This window comes from Bos taurus, chromosome 15 (genome assembly GCF_002263795.3).
Source record: "Bos taurus isolate L1 Dominette 01449 registration number 42190680 breed Hereford chromosome 15, ARS-UCD2.0, whole genome shotgun sequence".
In the NCBI taxonomy this organism is placed as follows: Eukaryota; Metazoa; Chordata; class Mammalia; order Artiodactyla; family Bovidae; genus Bos; species Bos taurus.
Genome location: NC_037342.1, coordinates 75,795,496 through 75,819,769, shown reverse-complemented (window position 1 = coordinate 75,819,769; position 24,274 = coordinate 75,795,496). Strand labels below are relative to the sequence as shown.

General features: G+C 48.5%; 2 long non-coding RNA genes across 4 annotated transcripts; one reads left to right on the top strand and one right to left on the bottom strand.

Annotated features, from left to right (window-relative positions):
* Positions 1-5,356: 5,356 nt before the first annotated feature.
* LOC107133191 (uncharacterized) lies at positions 5,357-23,985 on the bottom strand. Of its 3 annotated transcripts, none has more exons than XR_009490719.1 (4): positions 18,662-23,985; positions 17,857-17,940; positions 11,375-11,444; positions 5,357-8,314 (listed from the first exon to the last, which is right to left on the bottom strand). It is a non-coding gene; the product is annotated as an uncharacterized lncRNA (long non-coding RNA). The 3 variants fall into 3 exon arrangements; XR_009490718.1 differs by lacking the exon at positions 5,357-8,314 and having other exon boundaries at positions 10,405-11,444; positions 18,662-18,919; positions 21,757-23,985; XR_001501973.3 differs by lacking the exon at positions 5,357-8,314 and having other exon boundaries at positions 10,405-11,444.
* LOC132342365 (uncharacterized) lies at positions 15,844-16,668 on the top strand. The gene is made up of 2 exons (XR_009490720.1): positions 15,844-16,161; positions 16,311-16,668. It is a non-coding gene; the product is annotated as an uncharacterized lncRNA (long non-coding RNA).
* Positions 23,986-24,274: the final 289 nt, after the last annotated feature.

Genomic DNA, 24,274 nt, shown 5'->3' with positions numbered 1-24,274 from the left:
TATGGATTACACCAACATTATTGCAGGGAGCAGTTTCAGGCAGTTAATGGAAAGCTGCACTCGCATTGTGATACTTGCTTCATCTCTCCCAGTTGGCCTGATTTTGAGCCCTTTCCTGGGGACTGGCCGAGGGGTGGAAGGGCAGTCAGGGGGTGAGAAACAGCACAAATATTTCACTCCCTGACTCCCCGGGGACGCCATCTTCTTTGCCAAAAGAAAGTCTGGCAGATGGGATTGTCATTTTGTAATCGAGAAGGTGGCATCGGGAGGTTGAGAGCCTCTGCTGATTTCATTCTTGATCATTGCTACAGATCTTTACCCGTATCACCTGGGACCTTCTAGTGAGGCGGACTCTCGGGTCCCACCCTGTGCCTGCTGACTCAGCACCTGCATTTTAAGAAGATCCTCAGGCGATTCGCTTGCCGTGCTGTACTTTGAGAGGCACCCGGCCCTGGTCGAGATGGTTTTCATCCTTACTGTGGAAACAGCATTTTGATGTTCCACTGGGAAGCAGCCCATCCCCGCGTTCCCCCCGCCTGTAAATTTGGGAGGGACCCTTACCACCTCCATTGCTTTCACTCCCTCAGGCACAGTGGTTGCTTCAGGGGAGAACAGCTGACCCTGAGCCCGGCGGGTGAGTTATCTCCAACCTGTTTGAAGCACTACTGAGAAAGATGTGTGCCATCAAATTATTTAGTGATAATCTTCCTTCTGTTCCTGTCCTTGCCATGGCTTGCTGTGGGTGAGTGTTCTTCCCCACACTGGCAGTGGTGGCCTTGACCACCTGACTTGTTCTGGGCAGAATGTGGGTAGAAGTCACTGTGCCTGTTCCTAGCTTGTCCTGAAAAGAGCAGTCTTATGTTCCTGCTTGCCCCTCTTCAGCTCCTGACTTCCGCCATGAGAAGGGTGTTTCCCGCATGGCCTTCGTCTGGAGTCCAGGGTGGAGAATAGGGAGCAAACCAAAACCAATCTGAAGACTTGAGTCCAGCCTAACTCAGCTGAATTTAGCCAACCCCCTGAAAGTGAAAGTATTAGTTGCTCAGTCATGTCTGACTCTTTCTGAGTCCATGGACTGTAAGCCTACCAGGTTTCTCTGTCCATGGAATTCTCTGAGCAAGAATACTGGTTGCCATTCCCTTCTCCCAAGGATCTTCCTGACCCACGGATCGAACCTCGGTCTCCCCTGCACTGCAGGCAGATTATTTACCATCTGAGCCACCAAGGGAGGCCATGAATATGAAAAAGGATTGTTTCTGTAAGCAACTGAGATTTTGTGGGTTGCTTGTTACACAGCCTCATTGCAGCAGATACCTGATGGTTAAAAATAGAGATGCTTTCTTTCCATAGAGGTTGCTGAGCTGAATTTGGACTAGGAGAGCAGAACTCATCTAACAGTGAAACTGGCAGAGAGGGAAACAGAGCTAAGCTAGAATGAGGGTCCTAAGCATGATGATGGCTTTGTTTCCATGCATGGCCTTACTTGAATTAGTCAGGACTCTTTACTCCACTGGTTTTAACCAAGAGGGAAATTAGTGGCTCATATAAGCCAAAAGTCCAGAGATTACCAGTTTCAGGTGTGGCTTGATCCAGCAGCCTACTGATGGATTAGAATCTTTGCTTCTCCATTCTGCTTCCTGTTTTGCTCTTTTCATGTGGAGACTGGTTCCCCTTGTTATACAGCACAATGGTTTCCTCATTCAGGTCTAACAGGAGAGACAGTTTCTTCTGGAGGTGTAGAAGCTTCTTTCCCAGGAGTTGGCAGCAAATATTGTCCTCAAGTCTCAATGCCTCAGGGGTCACACATCTTAGAGGCTGGAGAGATGGAATATGCTGAGTAACCTAGGGCACTTAGGAGGGGAGTAAGTCAGCTTCAGTGAACCACACGGATCCTCAAGAGACAGTTGGGACTTTGGGACCAGGGTGAGCGGTGGGGATTGCTGGCCAGGAAGATGTATTCATTTCCTGGAGCTGCTGTAACAAATTACCATGAACTTGCTGGCTTAAAACAACAGGATTTTTTTGTTTTGTTTTGGGGGTCTGGAAGTCTAAAATCAAGGTTTTGGCATGGTTGGTTTCTTTAGGGGCTTCTGAGAGAGAATCTACTTTATGCTTCTCTCTAGCTTCTGGTGGTGGCCAGAAGCGCCTGTGTTCCTTGGGTTGTAGTTGCATCACTGCAGTCTCTGCCTCCTCTGTGCTCACCCTGTGCTCTCCCTGTGTGTGTGTGTGAGTGTGCGTGTGCGTGTGTGTGTGTGTCCCTGTGTGCATGTGTGTGTGTCCCTGTGTGTGTGCGTGTGTGTGTCCCTGTGTGCGTGCATGTGTGCGTGCATGTGTGTGTGCACGCGTGTGTGTCATGTGAGTGTGTGCGTGTGTGTGCATGCGTGTGTGTGCATGCGTGTGTGTGTCCCTGTGTGTGTGCATGTGAGTGTGTGTGCATGTGTGCATGCGTGCGTGTGTGCACGTGTGTGTGTGCGTGTGCGTGTGTGCATGCGTGCGTGTGTGTGCATGCATGTGTGTGCGTCCCTGTGTGTGTGTGTGCATGTGAGTGTGTGTGTGTGCGTGTGTGCATGCATGCATGTGGGTGTGAGTGTGTGCGTGTGTCTTCACAGGGCCTTCTTATAGAGATACCACTGGTTGTTTGGATTTAGGGCCCACCCTAATCCAGTGTGACCTCATGTCAATGAATTACATCGGCAAATAACCTATTTCCAAACAAAGTCACCTTCTGAAGTTCCAGATGGCTGTGAATTTTGGGGGAAACGCTGTTCCACCCAGTACAGAAGACAACCAGCAAATGCTCACCAGATTATGATTCTTTTATACAAAAATAAGACTACAATATTCTTTCTGTTGAAACTTTTTTCAGTTTGAAATAATTTTAGACTTACAGAAAAGTCGTAAAAATAGTACAGAGTACCCTTAATATCCTTCACTTAACTTTCCCTAATGTTAACATCTTGCATAACCATAATGCAGTTACCAAAACTAAGAAATGAACATTGGTTCAATACTGTTAACTAACTTACACTCTTTAGTCAGATTTCACTGGCTTTTCCATGAATAACCTTTTTCTGCTCTGGGATCCAATTTACGATCGACACTGCGTCTCAGTCTCAGGTCCACTTAGCTGTCTCTGGTCAGGGATGGAGCTTCAGTCCCTCTTTGTCTCTCTCAACACTTTTGAAGAGTACAGGTCACTTATATAATAGAATATCCATTTGTTTGGTTTTATCTGCTGTCTGTTGGTCATGATTAGATTGAGATTGGGCATTGTAGGCATCAGTTCAGTTCAGTCACTCAGTCGTGTCCAACTCTTTGCAACCCCATGGACTGCAGCACGCCAGGCCTCCCTGTCCATCCCCAACTCCCGGAGTTTAGGCATTATAGACATGAATACCCGAATTGTTTTTTTTTTTAAGATTTTTGATGTGGACCATTTTTTAAAAAGCCTTCATTGTACTGTTACAATATTGTTTCTGTTTTATGTTTTGTTTTTTTGACTGTGCAGCATGGGGGAGCTTAGCTCCCCAACCAAGGATTGAACCTGAGCCCCCTGCATTGGAAGGCCAAGTCTTAGCCACTGGACTGCCAGGGAAGTCCCAGTAATGCATTTTTCCCAGGGGGTACACATTATCCATGTGTCACGTGATAGATGATGTTAGCATCGATCTCTTGGTTTAGGTGGCAACTGCAGGATTTCTCTCCTATAAACTATCTTTTCCTTTGTAATTAATAAGTATCTTGGGGGTAGGAGAGATACTTTGAGAGTACCCTGTTTATTAGCTGGAATTCTGCTATGAAAAAATGAGTCTTTCTCCCTGATCCCTGCTGTCTTTATACCCACTGCCCCTACTTAATAATAATTCTCAAATATCTACCTGTGCTCAGTATTCCACCTGTGGTATATCATGATTATTACTTAATCGTCTCTCAATTGCTAGTCATTATGTACTCAACATAATGTACTCAATTCCAAACAGCACTGCAATGAATGTACTTGTATTGATGGTGACCCCCTTCTGGGAGTGTTTTTGAAGGCTATCATCCTAAAACACAAAGTCTGAGGTCAGAAGTGTGAGCATTTTTAGTTTTTAACAGACATTGCCAAATTGTCGCTCAATGAGACTGTTACGGGTCACAAATACCGTCCATAGTGTATGAGCCCCATTCACTGGGTCATGCATTCCGACGGCGTGCCGCTGATCAGGCTGTGCAGAGGGCGCGTGGTGGAGACACGACGTCCCTCTGCAGCCCTCCAGGGCCTTCACAATCTTAGCACTCTCCTCCTGGTCTCTTTATTTTCTTTCCCATCCTAACTTCTTTAGCATCAGTAGATTCCATAATGTTTTAGAACAGTGTTGCTTTTTCTGAGAACTAATTTATATAAAATTCACTCTTTTAAAGTGTACAGTTTTGTGGGTTTTTAGTATATGTATAATGTTGTATAGCCATCACCCTTATTTTGTTCTAGAACATTTTTAGCATCCCACAAAGAAACCCCAACACCACTAACCTTCACTCCGCATGACCCCCCTGCCTCTAGACCAACATTAATCTGTTTTCTGCCTCTGGTTTTGCCGGTTCTAGGCATTTCACATAAATGGAATCATGCAATATGTGGGTTCTTTCATTTGGCATGATGTTTTCAGGGTTCATCCATACCGTAGTGTGAATCAGTATTTCATGCCTTGTTCTCTTGGGTATATACATACCCAAGAGTAAAAATTCTGGATCGTATGGTGACTTTATATTTAACTTTTTGAGGAAATGCCCAACTATTTTCCAAAGTGGCTGCACCATTTTACATTCCCACCAGCAATGTATGAGGCTTCCAATTTCTCGTATGAGGCTTCCAATTTCTCTGTATCCTTGTCAACACTTGTCACCGTCTGTCTTTTTGATGATAGCCATCCTAGTGGGTGTGAAGTGGTATCTCACTGTGGTTTTGATTTGCCTTTTCCTGATAACTAATCATGTGTATGTGTGTGTGCTAATTTGCTTCATGCTGAGGTCCAGCCCCGGCTGACCCAGGGAGTTCGAAGCGGGGACGGCGTTGACGAGGATCAGGATACAATAGCTTCAATTAGATATTAATTAGAGATATAAAGAGTAATAGAATGAGGATAGCTCAGTAGAAAAATTCAGTGGAGAAAAGAGGCTGAGTAGCTTGGTTTACGCGGGAGACCAATAAAACTTCAAGACAAGAAGTTTGCACCACTTACGCAGGCCGCAGGCGTCCTTCCGTTCTCCCGAAGGAGAGGAAACACTGAGGCCTCCCCGGTCGGATCTTAGAAGCCCAGGCATAATTAGTAAGCTTGGTGGGTTCCGCGCTCCAGATGGAGACTCACCGAGAGTCTGAGAGAGAGAGCGACATGGGGAGACCAGTATTTCAAGAAACTGATCCCAATTCTTTATTTTCCATGGTCTACTTTTATACACTGAGATGTTATGCAAAAGTCATGCGGGGTCAGCAGTCCTGACTTTTATCAAAGTCAGGTGCTTCATACAAATGTATACAGAGGTCTTAGAGGTGTTATATCATCTTCTGGCCAGGGCACCTGCTGACAATTTATGACCCTCTCCTTGTGACAGCGATCAGTCAACCAGGACACTTATTTCTTCAGGGGTGATTATTCTTAAAAAAGACTCCACCTTCAGAAGGTACCAGATAAAAGTTACATTCCTATAAGGTGAGGGTGTAGTGGGTTTTAATTAAGGAAAGAATTTACTTAGCCTAAGGTCTAAAGTGATTAATATCAAAGGTTAATACTTATTTCTTCTATATATTCATTAATGTGTGTAAGGGCAGGGGATGTGGAGACTTAGCAACAAACATTGGCTCAACAAATGAAAAACCCTTCACCAATACAATTTCTAATCAGCCCACTATACTTATACTAATGGTTTTCTAACTTTTCTAAGGAACCTGTTTTTAGAAGGTTTAAAGCATCTCGTGCCTCTCATGGCTGGGAGGCTGTGAGCAATCACATGTGGCCAGACAAGCCTGTCAGGCAGGCTAGAGAACCTTCAGAGGAGTTTGTAAGTTTGGAACACTCCTATCATGCCCAGGAATTATTATTAACTGGAGCTCTAAGTTAACTCTTTCTTCGAAAGAGGTGGTGGGGGACAGCCCCCCGTAAAGTCAGAGGTGTAGGTGAGAGCACAAAGTAGTAAAGTAGGCAGGCTCTGGTTATGGGGGTAGATGCTCGAGAATTTCCAGGGGGACTCCTGAGGCTTGATCCCACCTTTTCGTATGTCGAGCCTCCTTCCTCATGACCTTTGTCACGGGTGGAGGTCCTCCTGGTGGCTCCCTGCAGCTTCAGTTGTGTCTGACTCTTTGTGACCCCATGGGCTGTAGCCCACCAGGCTCCTTTATCCCCGGGATTCTCCAGGCAAGAATACTGGAGGGCATTGCCACGCCCCCCCCTCCAGGGGAATCTTCTTAATCCAGGGATCAAAGCCTGCATCTCTTACCTCTCCCTGCATTGGCAGGCAGGTTCTTTACCACTGGTGCCAGCTGGGAAGCCTAATGATGGTGAATATCTTTTCACAGCCTTGCTGGCTATTTGAGTATCTTCTTTGGAAAAATGTCTGTGGAGACTTTCCCCCTTTTTAAAGTTGGATTATCATTTTTATTGTTGAGTTGTAAAGTTCTTTTATATATTCTGCACAACAGGCCTTTGTTAGATATGTGATTTGTAGTTATTTTCTCCCATTCTGAGGGTTGTCTTTTCACTTTCTTAGTAATGCCCTCTGAAGCACAAAAGTTTTAAGTTTGATGAAGCCCAGTTTGTTTTTTTCTTTTGTTGCTTGTGCTTTTTGTCATGTCCAAAGAAACCATTGCATCATACAAGGTCATGAGGATTTACAACTATGTGTGGAACAGTGTATGTCTCTTCTTTTTTTTTTTTTTTGGTGGCTGTATCGTGTGGCTTGTGGGATTCTACTTCTCCAACCAGGCATCGAACCCCAGGTCGCTGGCAGGGAGGTCGCCAAGTCCTAACCATTGTACTGCCAGGGAATTCCCATAGAGCAGGGTGTTTTTTAAACAAAAAAATTTCTTTGACCACTCATGGGACAAAAACATTATGAATTGTGACCCAACATTCCCATATGTGCTTATATTCCCACATGTGTCTTTATGTTCCATGAAGTTCTGTAAGACAATAGTCTTTCTACTGTTTATTCTATTTCACTAAAAATAGAATGGATCGAGGCCCACTAAAAATTTTTTTTTTAATATTTGTTTGTGCTGGGTCTATAGTTGTGGCACGTAGCATCTTCAGTCTTCATTGCAGCACGTGGGATCTAGTTCCCTGACCAGGGATCACATCTGGACCCCCTACCCTGGGAGTGCAGAGTCGTGGCCACTGGACCACCAGGGGAGTCCCAAAACCGGTTAAATGGATCCTGTGACCCATTTATTGACTGGGGCCTGCAGGTTGAAAAACCACTGCTTGTGTGCTGACAAAAACGTTTTTGTGTGCCTGACCTTACTAGGGTCTCCCCAAGGCAAACATGTGAAGCGATCAACATTCTGTCTCTTTTAAAGATGAGAGACTGAGGCTTAGCGAGGTTGTGACTTCCGGTCACATGGCTGGTCCACAGGGCACTCATCTATGCCTGTACATTTCCGTCTTTGCTCCCAGTCCCCCTGCTATGGTTTCCACACATTCGTGTGCGTGAGAATTCCCTGGGGTGCCTTGTTAAAAATGCTGATTTCTAACCTGAGACCGCAGAGATCTGACTGTAATTTAAGATGCAGCTCCTGGATCAGAAGACAGCAAGTAGCATCTTCAAAACGGATAACGGGCAAGGACCTGCTGTATAGAGCAGGGAACTCTGCCCTATATTATTGGCAGCCTGGGTGGGAGGGGAGCTTGGGGGAGAATGGATACCTGTATATGTAGTGCTGAGACCCTCGCTATTCACCTGAAACTACCAACGTTGTTAATCGGCTATACTCCAATACAAAATAAAAAGTGAAAAAGGAAAAAAGGCAGTGAGTAGCTGTGAGTTTGTGGAAGGGGCTCTGAGCTAGGAATCACGGGGCCCGGCTCTCTGCTTGCTAGCTCTGGGATGGGCTCCAAGGATGTTCCCCATGACTGCCTGAGCGCCTCCTGCTCCGGCCTGAGAGGTGGCAGGGACAGGGACGCGGCCACCCCTGGAGCTCAGGAACTCTCACTTCACCGAGCACACTTCTGAGGTGACAGGCCTTTTTTGCGGTTGTAGACTGGTGAGCAGGCTGCAGCCAAGAAGAAGTGATGTTTTGCTTGCCTCAACAGTATCTGTTCGTTCTCTCAAATGCTGAGCCAACCTAAACAGATAGGGGAGATTTCGTGTAATAATTTGATTTTAACATTTCTTGAAAAGTCAGAAGATCTGGTGGCCTGGGCTTTGTTGCTGCATGATCGAGGTGGGCTGGGCTGGAGTCGGGCCTTCTGCAGTGGGGTGGACCACAGTCCCCACCACTCCCTATTGTCTCCCTGCCCACCGACTCCTGTATAGGTTGCCTCGCCCCTGCGGGCATGTGTGAGAGTTTGTCCCCCCTGCCACGACTCCATGGCCCAGAGGCCCTCCCAGCCCTGGCGCTGAAGGGGTGGATTTCCCCAGTGGCGGGCTGACCCACATGCAGACACTTGCAGCTTTCTCTCTGTTCTCTTCTCTGCGTTCTCTCTTTGTTCCCTTTCCCTGGTCGGTGTGCTTTGCTCAAAGAGATGACTCTGGTGATATGGAAAGCCCACAGGCTCTGGAGTTAGGCAGTGCTGGGCTTCAGTGCCGATCCCCCAGTTTCCTTACTCAGGGACCTTGGGGAAGTTACATTACTTCCCAGTTTTCACATCTGTAAAATAAGGGGAACACTGCTCCCTTGCTGCTGCTGTGTCCTTCCACAGGGAAGGAGCATCCGCTCGAGGCAGTCTTGGCTCCCCATCCCAGTCTTCCCGGGGGGTGGTTTGTAAATGGTGAACTTGGGACAGTGTGCAGCCCAGCCCCTTCCCCGCTTCTCTTTGGGGGATCTGCCCACCTGCAGAGAGCATATATCCTCTCCATGCCGTTCTGTTCAGAATTAGGAAACCACAAGACCTGAGGCATATTTGTCCTGAATCAGCTGTGTGTGTGTGTGTTCACGTGTGTGAGCTGTGCTCAGTTGAGTCCAACTCTTTGCAGCCCCATGGACTGTAGCCCGCCAGGCTCCTCTGCCTGTGGAAATTTCCAGGCAAGAATCCTGGAGTGGGCTGCCGTTTCCTATACCATGGGATCTTCCCGACCCAGGGACAGAACGTGCGGCTCTTGCCTCTCCTGCACTGGCCGGCAGATTCTTCACCACTGAGCCACCGGGAAGCCCCCTGAATTAGCTTTCCCAACATTAAAGAGGCCCTTCGAAATTCTTCTGCCTGAGTCATTCTCTGGTGGCTCTGAGGAGAGGCTGGGAAGGGGGCTCCTCTTCCCTGGGTTCCCTCAGACCCCCTCAAATAGCGATTCTCTGGGAGTAATTGTGAGGGGCAGCGCCCGTCACATAACAGGTGCTCAGTAAATGGCAATTGTCATTAAAAAAAAAAAAATTCCTCCTCTTGTTTAGTTACACATCTAGAAGTAGGAAAGCAGGGAGCAGTGCCCGAGGGTGGGTTCAAAGCAGCAGGAAGAAATGGAGAGATAAGGAGGGGAAAGCAGCCTCGATAATACTTCACTGGAAAGCTGCCTTGCAGGTCCTTAGGAGTGTATGCAAATTGCATGCAAATTCTGTGCATACTGATGAGTAGCCCTCCTCAGGAAGTCTGAGTGAATGCAGCCCTGGGGAAAATCTGGGTGGAGGTCCCTGAATTCCAGGGAGTTTGTGGTCAGAACTAGGGAAGCCTTTGGCTGGGAATGGGGTGCAGAGGGTGGCCTGGGGAGGGTGGTGGTGGTGGGCAGCAATGACTGGGAGGAATAGGGTGGGGCTGGGGGTCGAGAGGTCGGTGAGGGTGGAGACGGGCTCCTAGGGCAGGAGGGAGACCAAGCTCAAGGGCCGCCTTGCAGCTCTGCACCGGCACCCCGGACTTGCACCCCCGTGCCCCCACCCCTCACTCCTCATCAGCCAGATGATGGGGCTCCTCCAGGGCCCGGGTCCACGCCTTCACCACCCCTACAAGCTTAGAAAGACAGTGTGGAACAACAGAACAGTCCCGGAGGCTTCGGCGTCAGACAGAATCCAGTGCCCTCCAGCGGTGTGATTTGTGGGCCAGTTACGGGGCCTCGGTTTCCACTTCTGTAAAATGGGTTAGCAATAGTCTCTCCCTCATAGACCTCACATGAGGCTCGGTTCAGTGAGGGCCTGGAGAAGATGACTGCAGGCATACCTTGTTCGAGCTGCCCCATACCCTGCCCCGCCCCCACAGCCCGCGTAGAGATCCACGCTCTTTGCACGCCTTCTCTCATTTCATCCCAGCATCATTATTCCCATTTTACCTATGAGGATACCAGAGTCAGGTGAGGTCAAGAGCCAGGACAGAGCCAGCTCAGCAGTCAGGCCCACGCTGTTTCTCCTGATGCTCTCTTGCCTTCCCCCAGAGATAGGCAACTTCTTCATTTGAAGTGAAATGAAGCCCAGAGAGGTTGACTGACTTGCCCAAGGTCACACAGCCAGTTAAGAGGCAGAGCTGGAGCTAGACCCTAGCCCCCTGACTGCGGTCACATTCTCTGTCTGGCCATCACACAAGACCCACCCTCCTGGGCAGCCCAGCCCAACATCTAAGTGGGCTCTGGTTCCCCCTTCTCTGAGCATGGGAGGCCCTTGGCCCCGACACCTCATGGCCTCCTTGATCAGCACAGGTGAGTACTGGGTGCCTTTAGGGCCGCAGTCTCTTCTCTCCAGGAAAGCTCGCAGGTGCTACCGGCCTGGCTGGGTGGGGGGGTGGGGTGGGGTCCTGCTCACCTCCTCCTCGCCTCCCCTTTGGTCCCTCTGTCGCTGCTTGTCAGCTGCCCCTTCCCCTTGCCCACCTCCAGGCTGTCAGTGTTTGGGGGAGATTACACAGTGTTGACATTGGAATATGAATTAGGCGAGAGCGGCAGCCAAATATTGGAATTAGGGAAGGCAGGAGCCCAGGCTGGAATCCAAGAGTGGCTGGAACATCTGTGCCTTGGCTCTTCCAGATGCCTGACCTGGCCCGCCCACCCGAGGATGCCTGGTCCCAGAGCTGCAGACAAGTCCTGCCACAGCCAGCATCTGGTCCTCCCCTTGCCCGCTGAGGGTGCAGTTCGGGGTCCCGCAGACCTCAGCCTCATCCACTCTCTCTGTTCCAAGGCCCGGGAGGAAGCAGAGGCTTCTGCTGTGACTTGAGGGACTGAGGGAAGACTCTGCCCAAGGATTTGTCTTTTGTTTGAAGGTCTGAAATCCCACCTTAGAGTTCTGCTGCTATTGGTCAGATCCACATTTGTCAGAATGTTTCATGGAGCTCAGGTTCTGCAGACTGTAAAAGAGGCCATGAAAGTGTGTTAGTGAAAGTGTTAGCTGTTCATCCGTGTCTGACTTTTTGTTACCCATGGACTGCAGCCTGCCAGGCTCCTCCGTCCATGGGATTCTCCAGGCAAGAACACTGGAGTGGGTTTCCATTCCCTCCTCCAGGGGATCGTCCCGAACTAGGGATCGAACCCAGGTCTCCTGCTTTGCAGGCAGATTCTTTACTGCCTGAGTCACTAGGGAAGCCATATGTTAGGGAAATGCTGTGTTAAACAGCATTACTATGGGACTTCTAAGAGCCTTTGATAACTTAGGAGGCACTGTGATTCCCTTAAAGAAGGAAAGAATTTGTAGCATTTCCCAGACTTGTTTAAGGGGAGAATGTTTCCTCATGCAGAACTCTTTGGGCCAGTGGTAACAGATCTGAATCTAGTCTAGCAGCTGCTGGGACTGCTGTCCAAAGGTTGGTGTGATGCTGGTGGGGCCTGAATCAGAACTCGTCTGCTGCCTCTGTGAAATGGGATAGCTGCACCTGCCCCAGTGTTTACTTCTTTTTAAGTGAGAGGACATCGTGTGCGGAGGCGCGCCACCTGCTCTGTGCTTATGCACAGCTCAGGGAGGGCAATGATCACCACCCTTCCTTCTAGCTGATCTGCTAAACGGGGCCACACTGGCAGCTTAGGAAACAGGGATCCCTTGGGGGCTTTCCCCTTCTCCTGTCCAGGAGGAGGGCTGCGTTCCCTGCAGCATTTCTCAGAGTGAGTCTTGAGCCTCTGTCAGTTTTCCCACGTGGGATTGTTACATGGCAAGTTCAAGGCCAGTGTACCCAGTGGGCAGGACAGGAAGGCACTAGATGTCAGGGGCTGACTCCAGAGTCCCATGCTCTGTCTGGGCCACCACAGTGCCTGTCCCCTGGCATGCGGCAGGGCACCAGAGAGGCAGGTGACAGAGACATTTCCTGCCAGCTCTTGGGGGCAGCGTGCTCACCACCTGCCATCCTTCCCAGTGCCCCCGCCCAGCCGAGGCTCCCTGCAGGCCAGCCATGTCTGAGTCTGATGCCCGGAACACTTCCCCTCTAGGAGGCCTGGATCTCGAGTGGGACCCTTGCCATCTAGACATCACAGTTGTCTTTCTCCCTGTCTTCTTCCCACAGAGGCTTCTTGGGCAGCAGGCCTCCCTTGGTCCATCCCATCTCGCTTGGGGATTGTCTGAATCAGATGTTAAATAGGCCAGGTCCTCACAGGACTGAGCCGCCTCCTCCAAGTTGCCCAGGAGAAACTCAGTCATAAAAGCAGGGACTACCTCATTTCTCCTCTCTGGGCCTCCATTTCCCCACATTCAGAGAAACTAAGATCATGGCATCTGGTCCTATCACTTCATGGCAAATAGATGGGGAAAGAATGGAAACAGTGTCAGACTTTATTTTTTTGGACTCTGAAATCACTGCAGATGGTGACTGCAGCCATGAAATTAAAAGACGCTTGCTCCTTGGAAGAAAAGTTATGACCAACCTAGACAGCATATTAAAAGGCAGAGACATTACTTTGCCCACAAAGATCCATCTAGTCAAAGCTATGGTTTTTCCAGTAGTCATGTATGGATGTGAGAGTTGGACTATAATGAAAGCTGAGTGCTGAAGAATTGATGCTTTTGAAGAGTGGTGTCGGAGAAGACTCTTGAGAGTCCCTTGGACTGCAAGGAGATCCAACCAGTCCATCCTAAAGGAAATCAATCCTGAATATTCATTGGAAGGACTGATGCTGAAGCTGAAACTCCAATACTTTGGCCACCTGATGGGAAGAACTGACTCATTGGAAAAGACCCTGATGCTGGGAAAGATTGAAGGCAGGAGGAGAATGGGATGACAGGATGAAATGGTTGGATGGCATCACTGATGTAAGGGACATGAGTTTGGGTAGGCTCCTGGAGTTGGTGATGGACAGGGAAGCCTGGTGTGCTGCAGTCCATGGGGTTGCAAAGTGTTGGACATGACTGAGAGACTGAACTGAACTGAACTGAAGTGGAGGAGGCTCATCTGGCCCTGATAGATGATGGATTCTAAACACATCAATTCCTACCCTGCCTACTTGTGAAATGCTACTAGGAATTCCCTGCCCTCCATCTGCCCTCAGGGGGGGTCCCCATCACTTCTCCCCATGGGAGGGATTCTAGCAGCCTCTCAAGGTGCCTTTCTGCCCCAGGGATGTCTCCCCTTGAGTCTGCCCACCACACAGGAGCCCTCTGGGCTATCTGTCTAGGTTCTGCTCTTCTCACGTCCCTCTCTGGCTTCCACACTTGAGATGGCTCTCCCCTGTCCCTGGGGAGGTCTGTGGCCCCAACCCATCTCTGCCACCTCTGCATGGAATCTGCTTGAAGTTCCCAAACACACCTGGACTTCCACGCTTCCCAGTCTTTGCTTTTGCCATCCCTTTAAAATGCCTTCCTCTGATGAAATTTGACCTCACTTCTTCCTACCCGCCTGTCTTTTCTTCTCTCACTCTAGTGTGGCTCTTTGCATTGTCCTATAGCCAGCAATACACACATTTTTCACCTCCATAAATCTCATCAGAGCACCAACCACCCTTTGTTGTTCAGTCTCTCAGTCATGTCCAGCTCTTTGTGACCCCATGGACTGCAGCACACTAGGCTTCCCTGTCCATCACCAACTCCAGGAGTTTACTCAGACTCATGTCCGTTGAGTTGGTGATACCATCTAACATCTCATCCTCTGCCGCCCTCTTCTTCTCTTGCCCGCAATCTTCCCCAGCATCAGGGTCTTTTCCAGTGAGTTAGCTCTTTGCATCAGGTGGCCAAAATAGTGGAGATTCAGCTTTAGTCCTAACAATGAATAGTCAGGGTTGGTTTCCTTTAGGATTGACTGGTTTGATCTTGCAGTCCAAGGGACTCTCAAGAGCCTTCTCCAGCACCATAGTTCAAAAGCATCAATTCTTCGGTGCTCAGCCTTCTTCACGGTCCAGCTGTCATACTACTGGAAAAACCATAGCTTTGACTATGTGGACCTTTGTTGCAAAGTGATGTCTCTGCTTTTTAAAATGCTGTCTAGGTTTGTTATAGCTTTTCTTCCAAGGAGCAAGCATCTTTTAACTTCCTGGGTGCAGTCACTGTTCACAGTGATTTTGGTGACCAAGAAAATAAAATCTGCCACTGTTTCCATTTTTTCCTCATCTATTTGCCACGAAGTTATGGGACCACCCACCAACCATCCTACATATTCCCCAAGTATTTGGTGGTTTCCTTAAATTATAAATCTATACTCTTGTAATGGGGCTTCCCAGGTGGTGCTAGTGGTAAAGAGCCCACCTGTCAATGCAGGAGATGTAAAAGGCACGGGTTCAAACACTGAATTGGAAAGATTCCCTGGAGGAGGGCATGGCAACCCATTTCAGTATTCTTGCTTGGAGAATCCCATGGACAGAGGAGCCTGGTGGGCTACACAGTCTATAGGGTCACTAAGAGCTGGACATGGCTGAAGCGAGTTAACATGCACATGTGCATTCTTGTAACAGCCAAATGTGGTTCAGAAGGAAAAGCAAGAGCCCCGTGCCCCACCCTCCAGTTTCTGATCTCATTGGTCAGTCCCGCTACACTGGGGTGATCACCGCTAACAGTTTCTTCTGCTTTCCACACATATTTATATGTGTCCTCAGCACGTATAGCTGCATCCAAATCTAGATGGCTAGCCTGCCTCATGGGACATTCACGTGTTTCCCACCATTTACTGTGACAAATAACGCTGTAGTGACAAGATTCAGATGCAAATGTTTCTGTAGGCACACTCCTAGAAATGGGATTGCTGCATCACAGCAAATGTGCTCTTGTAATTTTAATACTGTCAGTCGCTCAAGTCACGCCTGACTCTTTGCGACCCCATAGACTGTAGCCCGCCAGGCTCCTCCGTCCATGGGATTCTCTAGGCAAGAATACTGGAGTGGGTTGCCGTTCCCTTCTCCAGGGCATCTTCCTGACCCGGGAATTGAACTTGCATCTCCCGCATCGCAGGCAGATTCTTCAGCCATCTGAGCCACCAGGGAAGCCCTATGATTTTAATGGATGCTGCCAAACCGTCTCCAGAAAAGGCTGAACCATCACTCCCACCAACAACAGCCTTGCACCGATGTTTAAACGTCCAGTTTCCTCATTTAAGAACAAGGCCTGAGTCTTGTTTATCACAGTGTCCCTGCTATACAGTAGTCTCAATAGATGCTTCTTGAGTGAATTGAGGGGTTTCCAAGCTCTGGCTGTCTTCCCAAAGAAAAGTGGAAGCCTTCCTGTCTCTGAAAAGTCTCTGAAGTCAACTGTGGGACCAGGAGACCTTGACTCATTCCATTCAGCTCTCTGAAATGCAAAGAATCCTGAGGACTCCCAGGTACCTTCTTTGTAAGTGGGGAGTGTGTGGTTTTTGTCTTCAGAGCTGGTCTCAAGGATCTGGGTTGCCATGGCAACTCTTAAGCACGGCCGCCTTTTCCCTTCCTTCCATCTTGGGAGTCTTGGTTGCCATAACAACCGTTGGTCCGCTCCTCCTCCCCTAACCCTGCCATAGGGCCACCTGCTTCCCTGTGTGGGTCCCACCATTCTTAGGCGTGACCCTGATGACACTTTGACCCCAGGCACCTTGAGACCCTCTCTGGAGATCTGAATGGGGCCACTCCTGAGGATGGTTGGCAGAAGAAAGCAGCATGGCCGTTTGAGAAGGGGAGAGGGCCCAGGTGAGGGGAGGGGGAGGGCCTTGCTCCTTCCAAATCTGGTAGGGTCACTGTTGTTTGGCGACCAGAGGATCAGATTGGGAGGTAGTTTGGGGCGTGGATGAGCCACAGGCTGTGTGGCCAAGCATGCTTCCTCATCACTCTCATTTCAGGTGGCAGAGCGGATGGAGCGGATGCCACTGACCCACCTCTCCAGGGGTCCTCAGCCTCAGAGGAAGCAGGAGGCCAATCACAGACCCTGCCAAGAGCACCGTGGAGTTCCTACAGTCCTCTTTAGAGTGCCCGGAACAGAGTCCTGAGGAGGTGGGACATGGGACATTAACACGATGGGATATTCTGTGGCCAAATGAAAGAGGACCTTAGAGGATTCTGTTGACCCTTGGAAATTACTTCTAAGAGAAAAAAGCAAGACTCAGATAGCTATGTGGATATTGACCGCAACCATATAATACCGGTTTGGTCGCCCCGGATTTGGACGAATGTAATAAAAATGCAAGTATAGCGCCCCTATACCCGCTTCTCCTCCAGCGTTTCCCCGTCCCTGTGGACAATCTTGCCACCTGTGCTTAGTCGAACAGTCGTGGCCGACCCCTTGTGACCCCATGGGCCGCAGCCCGCCAGACACCTCTGTCCGTGGAGATTCTCCAGGCAAAAATACTGGAGTGGGGTGCCATGCCACCTTCAAACTAGACTCCTCCACTGCCCTGCTGCCCCGCTCGTTAGTTGTCGGTCCTGTTGACTCTGCGCAGTGACCGCCGCTGCTCAAGTGCCCTTTCTTGCTGCTGTTTCTCACGGGGAAACTGTTGCCATAACCCGCGGTGGGTCTCTCTCCTCCCAGGCGTGTGTGCCCCCGACTCCCTTGAGCACACCTGCCGTATTGCTCCCCAAGTGGCCAATCTGGTCACGAGGTTGCTCTCCTTCAGGCTTCCCCTTTTCTCCAGGATCAGTGACAAACTTCTTGGCACCCTCATGGCCCTCCGTGACCTGCTTCCCTGGCCCCTGTCCAGCCTCCTCTCCCTTGAGCTTGCTTCCAGTCGCGAGAAGCTGTATGCTGTCTGCTTCCATTCCTCTTGCCTGGGAACACACCATGCCCTCCGCCAAGAATAACTTTCCCTGCCTCAGCTGCCAGGTCAACGGCTATCCACCCTGAGACTGAGCTTGAGGCTTTCCAAGGTGGTAGAAGAAAGATGTCACCACTCTGTTCACTCCCTGAAAACTACAGAAACCTCCAGGAGAACCAGAATAGAAACCCGAATTTTGTCTTTGATGGACTTAGATGTCTGTGTTCCTGGATCTCAACACGGAGATCCAGGAGGTAAAGCTGCTAGAGGAGGAACACGTGACTTAGCAGAGCGGCGTGTGTGCTCAGCCACTCAGTCGTTACTGAGTCTTGGTGACCCCGTGGACTGTAGCCCACCGTGCTTCTCTGTCCATGGGATTTCCCAGGCAAGAATACTGGAGTGGGGTGCCATGCCCTTCTCCCAGCAGAGAGGAGGAATACCAAATCTCCACACTCACAGCTGGGAAGGGCACTGGGAAGCAAGTTGATTTCTTCCACACTCCCCCAGTTTAGAGGGTTAGGGACTGGAGGCACCAAGTGCCCCAGGACGTGGGGTGGAGAAGGGGGCTCGCCACTGAGTGGCGGCAGCAGCGGCAGCATGGGGGCAGTCTCAAAGTCTAGGTAAGGAGTAGGCAGACCTCGAAGTCCTCAGCAGTCGGGTGACCGTTCCTCCTACTCCCACGAGAAATCAGAGGCTCTGGGCTCAGGGAAGCCAGGTGTACCTAGGAAAGGGGTAAGCAGGGGATTGAGTCTGCAGATAAATTGAGAACTCTCCAGCACCTTTCTCCCACCCAGCTCCGGAGCAGCAGAATCAAGCCTGTATTGGTATTCTGGCTTCAATGCCACAAGGACATAGGAGAATGTTTCTCTGGAGGAACTAGGTAATTCCAAAGAAATGACCGATAGATGCATATATCTAGGGGTCTGTAGCAGACAAGCTGTCAGGAGGAATGATTGTCCTAGAATGTAGCTCATCAAACGGACAAGTCAGGCCCAGGTACTCAAAGCCTCTGACTGGTCTTTTGGTGCCTCCTTATTTTTAGATTTTATTGAAGTACAGTTGACTTACAAAGTTGTGTTAATTTCTGCCATACATCTAAGTGATTCAGTTTTATATATATATATATATATATATATATATTCTTTCTCATATTCTTTTCTATTATGGTTTATCAAAGAATATTGAATATAGTGTTATACAGTAGGACCTTGTTACCTTCTTGTATATATAATAGCTTGCTTCTGCTAATCCCAAACTCCCAATCCTTCTCTTCTTCATCCACTGCCCGCCTTTCCCTCCCTGCAAAACACAAGGCTGATCTCTATGCCTATGAATCTGTTTTTGTTTTGTGGGTATGTCGGTTGTGTCATATTTTTTAGATTCCACATCTGAGTGATATCACATGGTGGTGTCTTTCTTTTTCAACAACTAATTTTACTTACTTGCTCTGGCTGTGCTGGGGCGTCCTTGCTGTGCAGGCTTCTCCTGGTTGTGGTGAGCAGGTTCTGCTCTCTGGCTGCAGCCGCAGGCTGCTCATTGCAGTGGCTTCTCTCATCGCAGAGCACAGGCTCTAGGGTGCACCGGCTTCAGCAGTGGTGGCTCCCAGGCTCTGGAGCCCAAGTTCAGTTGTTGTGGGGCACAGGTTTAGTTACTCCGTGGGATGTGGGATCTTCCCAGATCAGGGATAGAACCGGTGTCTCCTGCATTGGCAGGTGGATTCTTTACCACTGAGTCACCAGGGAAGCCCTTGTCTTTTTCTGACTTACTTCCATACCAACCTGGGGCTTTCCTGGTGGCTCAGATGGTAAAGAAGCTGCCTGCAACACAGGAGACTGTGTTTGATCCCTGGGTTGGGAAGATCTCCTGGAGAAGAGAATGGCAACCCACTCCAGAATTTTTCCCTGGAGAATTCCATGGACAGAGGAGCCTGGTGGGCTACAGTCCAGGGGGTCACAAAGAGTCAGACACAACTGAGCGACTACCATCTATCTTCCTTCCATACCAACCCAGGCTATCAACTGAATGTGATGGTGAAATGAGGACTTTTCTAGACACATAATATCTCAGAATAACTTGTCCACCCACGTCCCTTTTCTCATGAAACTCCTGAAGGATGTGCTCAACTAAAACCAGGAGCTGAGAAAGAAGATGTGGGATCCAGGAACAGGGACCCCAACCCAGGGGAGACAGGGACGGAATTCCTTGAGTATTGGCTAAGAGAATATCTGGAGACCAGCTGTGCCTTGGCCCAGGGAACAGCTAGACCTGATCAGCAGGATAGCTGAAGGCTCTAAGGGGTGAGGGAGTTTGTCCCCAGGAAAATAAATGAGACTGACAAATTATCAGACAGGTTTGGTCATGTGGAAAATTACATCGAGGGCATGGAAAAGTTTAGTCAATTGCTTTTTACAAAACAAGCCTAAGTTGATGAAAAATGAGGTAATTATTAATAGGAAAAACAAAAAAGAAAGGAAGTAGAATCACAGTCTAGTAATCAGGCTGGGAATACATAGTAGTGAAGGTGTAGACAAAGGATTTAAAACAATTATAAGCAACGTCCATTATGAGGGTGGTCCAATGGTTAAGAATCCACACGCCAACATAAGGGACGTGGGTTTGATCCCTGGTTCCAGAAGATCCCACATGCTGTACAGCACCTAAGCCCATGCACGGAAACTGCTGAACCTGCACTCTAGAGCCTGTGCTCTGCAATAAGAGAAGCCAAAGCAACGAGAAGCCCACACACCAGAGCTAGAGAGAGTGGCTTCCACTCCCCACAAATAGACAAAGCCATGCGCAGCAACGAAGACCCAGTACAGCAAAATAATAATAATAATTTAAAAATTGAGATGCAAGTAGGAGGAGAGAGAGGAGGAGGAGAGAATGGAAGGAGGAGGAGAGAGAATGGAAGAAAAACTTCTAGTCCACTAAGATGTCAACCAGTGTTTAAGATGATGATGACTCAAGAGGTTGAAGAATAAGTGTTATCTAGCATGAAAGTGAAAGTTAGTCACTCAGTCCTAACCCAGGGACTGTAGCCCTCCAGGCTCCTCTGTCCGTGGAATTCTCCAGGCAAGAATACTGGAGTGGGTTGCCATTTTCTTCTCCAGGGAACCTTTCCAACCCAGGGATCAAACCCAGGTCTCCTGTATTGCAGGCAGGCTGTTTACCCCCTGAGCCACCATGGAAGCCCCTTGGTGACTCGGGGGGTAATTTAGAGAGAGGAAGGTAAAGAACAGGGTAAAGGGCTTCAGGAGAACAAGGTGAGGGAGACGGGGTTGGGGAGAAGAAGAGAATGCTCTTTTCAATTGTAAGCCTTTGAGCACTATTTGACTTTTCAAAAGACTTAGAAGTCATACTTTGTTTAAACAACAACAACAAAGTTAAGAAACTGATTTGGTTCATGGTCTTCCTCTGTGAAGACTTCCCCGACTACCAGGGCGTCCCTTGAGAGCCCTTCCCTCTGAGAGCCAGTTGAGCGCTTGTCCTCAGCAAGAGTTCAAGAAGGGCTCTTAGAGAAGAAGTGAATGGATTCCTTCTAAAAGTTGGTTAAGTCCAGATGAATTAAAAAAAAAAAAAAAAACTTGAATTTGGAAAGCATTAGGACTAACATTACGGGAGATTTGTCTTTCATTGGCTGTCACAGGTGGTAATGTCACATTTTTTTTTCCCCCATCTTGAGGGATGGGATGGGGTTGGTTGAGGTCACAGGGTAGACAGAGGCAGGTTGGAAGTTAGACATGCTTGGGTCCCAGCACTATCTCCGCCTTTCAGTAAACTGAGTTCAAGGCAAGTTACTTAACCTCCTTGAGCCTCAGTTTTCCTCAGCCGGACAGTGGGGAGAATAATGGAGCTAAACTACTTTGTCAGGCTGTGGTTAAGGATTAGGAGAGTGTCAGTGAAGTGCTGGGCACACGGTAGAGGCTGGTTAAATGGTGGGTGGTTTCATCAAGCTGCGGGGTGTGTTCAGTGATAGCAGCTCTTCACTTGACCCCACTTCCTGAATTCCTGTTCTTACAGCGCCTCTGGGAAGCTCTGGCCTCTGTGTCAGATGTCCCCATAACAGACCCTGGGCTCAGTGTGGGCAGACCATATATTAGCAGAGCAGTTCAGAGCATCTACACATTTTCAGAGACATCTGAGTCATTCCATTTTGGGAGCTGTGCTGGGATGGTTTCAGCGGCTTTGCCTGCTTTCTAAACAAAAATTATTTAGGTGGGAACAGTTTCAGCTTGAGGTTTCCATGATTTTCACATGACCTTTAAATACCCCAGATTTGCAGTCTCCTTCTTTCTCTAATGAAAGTCTGGATCTTCTTGGAGAAAAGAAACTTAATTCCAGGCTTGGCCCTCCCTCTGTCCTGGCTTCCCTCTTCCCATTGCACTGGCTCCACCCACCCACTCCCCCACCGTGGGCCTCCATCCATCCACGCTCTGCTCCGTGGGAACTCACCAAGCACCTCCCACTGGCCACAGCCTGAGACCTTGCACAAGTTTCTTTGGCTATGTTTAACCCTTTTCTTGAAATGTTCTCTTACCTTGGCTTTTGGACACAGGAGTCTCCTTATTCATGTATAATTATCATCATTATCAGCTTCTTTGTTTTCAATCTTGATTCTGTGACCATCCCCTTAGGCCCAGTCCTTGCTTTTCTTTCATTTTATTGCCTTTATTCTTGGAGACTTGAACAATCCCCTTTACATGGATGATTCCCTTAACTATCTTCCCTTTCCGTTTCAGTCTGTCCCTGGAATTCTATTCTTGAGTCTCTGGTGGACTCCGGGACTTTGTCCCTGCGATGTCTTGAAGTTACCTCATATCCCTTAGATAGACCTTGCCATCTGTCCCAAGCCCCCGTCTAACTTCCCTGCCTCGGTTAGAGGCTCTTGAAAGCCTAGAGTTAGTTTTTGCTTCTCTCTCCTTCATTCCTCTCTGCTTTCTTCCCCGTTCAGCTTTACTTCTTGAGCCAGCCTTCTGATCTCATCAGGGTGGCCTCTGCGCTGTCCCCAAACCCATGTGGTCACTCCTCTGTTATGCCTGTAACGTCTTTCTGTGAGGACAAACTGTCATCATTGTGTTTTTCTAAAAGAGTCTCAGTGTTAGCCAATTGCATATCCGTTCTGAGTCCAAGAATGGTGCAAAGCATCCTTGGTCCCAGTGAGTCAGCTGCCAGTGTCCTCAAACCCAGCCGCAGGCAGCCTGTGGCCTAATCACCGCGCAGAGGCCCTGTCCCGGGGGATGGGGCGTGGCCTTTTCTTGGCGTCAATTTGACTAGAGTTGTGTGTGGCAGGGGGCGTGGTTTCTGCAAGGTTCAGAGCTCAGCTCTCTCCTGAGTCCCAGCTCCACCCTGCAGGGGAACTGTTAGATCCTTAAGCGTTTAAATTCTCCAAGTTCTTAGAGGCTAAGAGAAATCAGTTATTCCCTCGTTTCTTGGATGCATTATTATGCTAACAGATTCTGTCTTTTTACTTCATCTTGCCCAGGAGGCTCTCTCCTCAAGGGTGGGGGGAGGGTGAAATTTCCTTCCTGTATGGAACTCGAGTCCCGTCCCACTTGTATCTTTGTTTATGCTGGTCATCTATCCAAAATATTTACTTTTCTCCAATCTGGGGAGTCACAGTCTGAATATTCTCCAAGGTAGAGAGGAGTCTTAACTGTTCTTGTGTCATGGACCCGTTTGGCAGGCTGATAAAACCTATAAACCTCATCTCAAAAATGTGATTTTAGATACATTAAAAAAACACACAGTATTATAAAGGAAACTGGTTGTGATGTGGTTGTTAAAATATTAAAGAACACCAAATTGTGATATGGTAATGCTATTCTCCTTTATTACTATATTAAATAAACACTATTATTTCAAAGTAGTGATGAACATTAATGATATTTTGAGGTCTCTGCAGTAGTATGTGGTGATTAGGAAAACATCTGTTACACCTGCTTTTGTGGTTTGTAACCTACATTTATAATGGCATGAAATGCTAAGTTTCAGTTAAAGATTAGTGAACACAGAGATGCAATTTTCCTCCTCATCCAAGTTCATAGGTCCCCCTGAATTCAGTCCATGAATTCTAGGAATTCTTACTGTGGATCTCATTTGAGAACCTTAACTCCTGCTTCCCTCATGGAGCACTCCTTGACTACCACAAACTTCTGAGTTTTCCCTCATGCTGGAAGTCTTACAACGTCCATTCAGTCAACAAACGCTGACACGGCTCATGTTCAGGCAACCGTTGAAGCAGATGTTGGGGTCCACATAGTGAGACGCGAGACCCAGGTTTATAATCAGTGGGCGGGACGGACACATTCTCATCTGACTATAGCTCTAAATATAATATGAGAGTCACCCTGGAAGAATTTAAAACAATAGTCTGTGGTATCCCAGAGGAGGTAGAAGTTAACAATTCAATTTGGCAAGGAGTTCAAGGAAGGAAATGTTACAAGAGGAAGGTAGCATTTGAGCTTGGCCTTGAGGAAAGAGTAGGATATAAACAATTTCCACATGGTTTAAGTAGATCTGGCTGGTATTTTTCCTTTGTCTTGCCACAAGTAAATATGAAACTCCAAGCAGGATCATGTCTTACAGCATGGTTTTCTGTATTCTGCAGAACCTATTATGACGGGACTGATCATGGGGACTCAATACATAACCATCGATTAATTAATAATGTTTTTCAAGAACAAAATTTCTGTATTAATTAGTTATTGCCATGGAGCAAAGCATCCCCAAACCCAGTGGCTTTAAACAATGTCTTTCTCTGCTGATCTGGCCAGGATGGGCTCTGTGGTCACTGGCACATCGGCAGAGGCTGGTCGGTCTGGAATAGCCTTGACTGGATGTCTGGGGCTCTCTTCTGGATGCTTTTCTCAAGTTATGCTTGCATGAAGTTTCCTGCTGTTCCATTGGCCAAAGCCAGTCATAAGGCCAGGCCCAGAGTTGGCGTGTAGGACCAGGGCAAGGAGACAGGGAGGCATAACAAGTTTTGGCCATTTTGTTGTTGTTTAGTCGCTCAGTTGTGTTCTACTCTTTGCAACCCCATGGACTGTAGCCCGCCA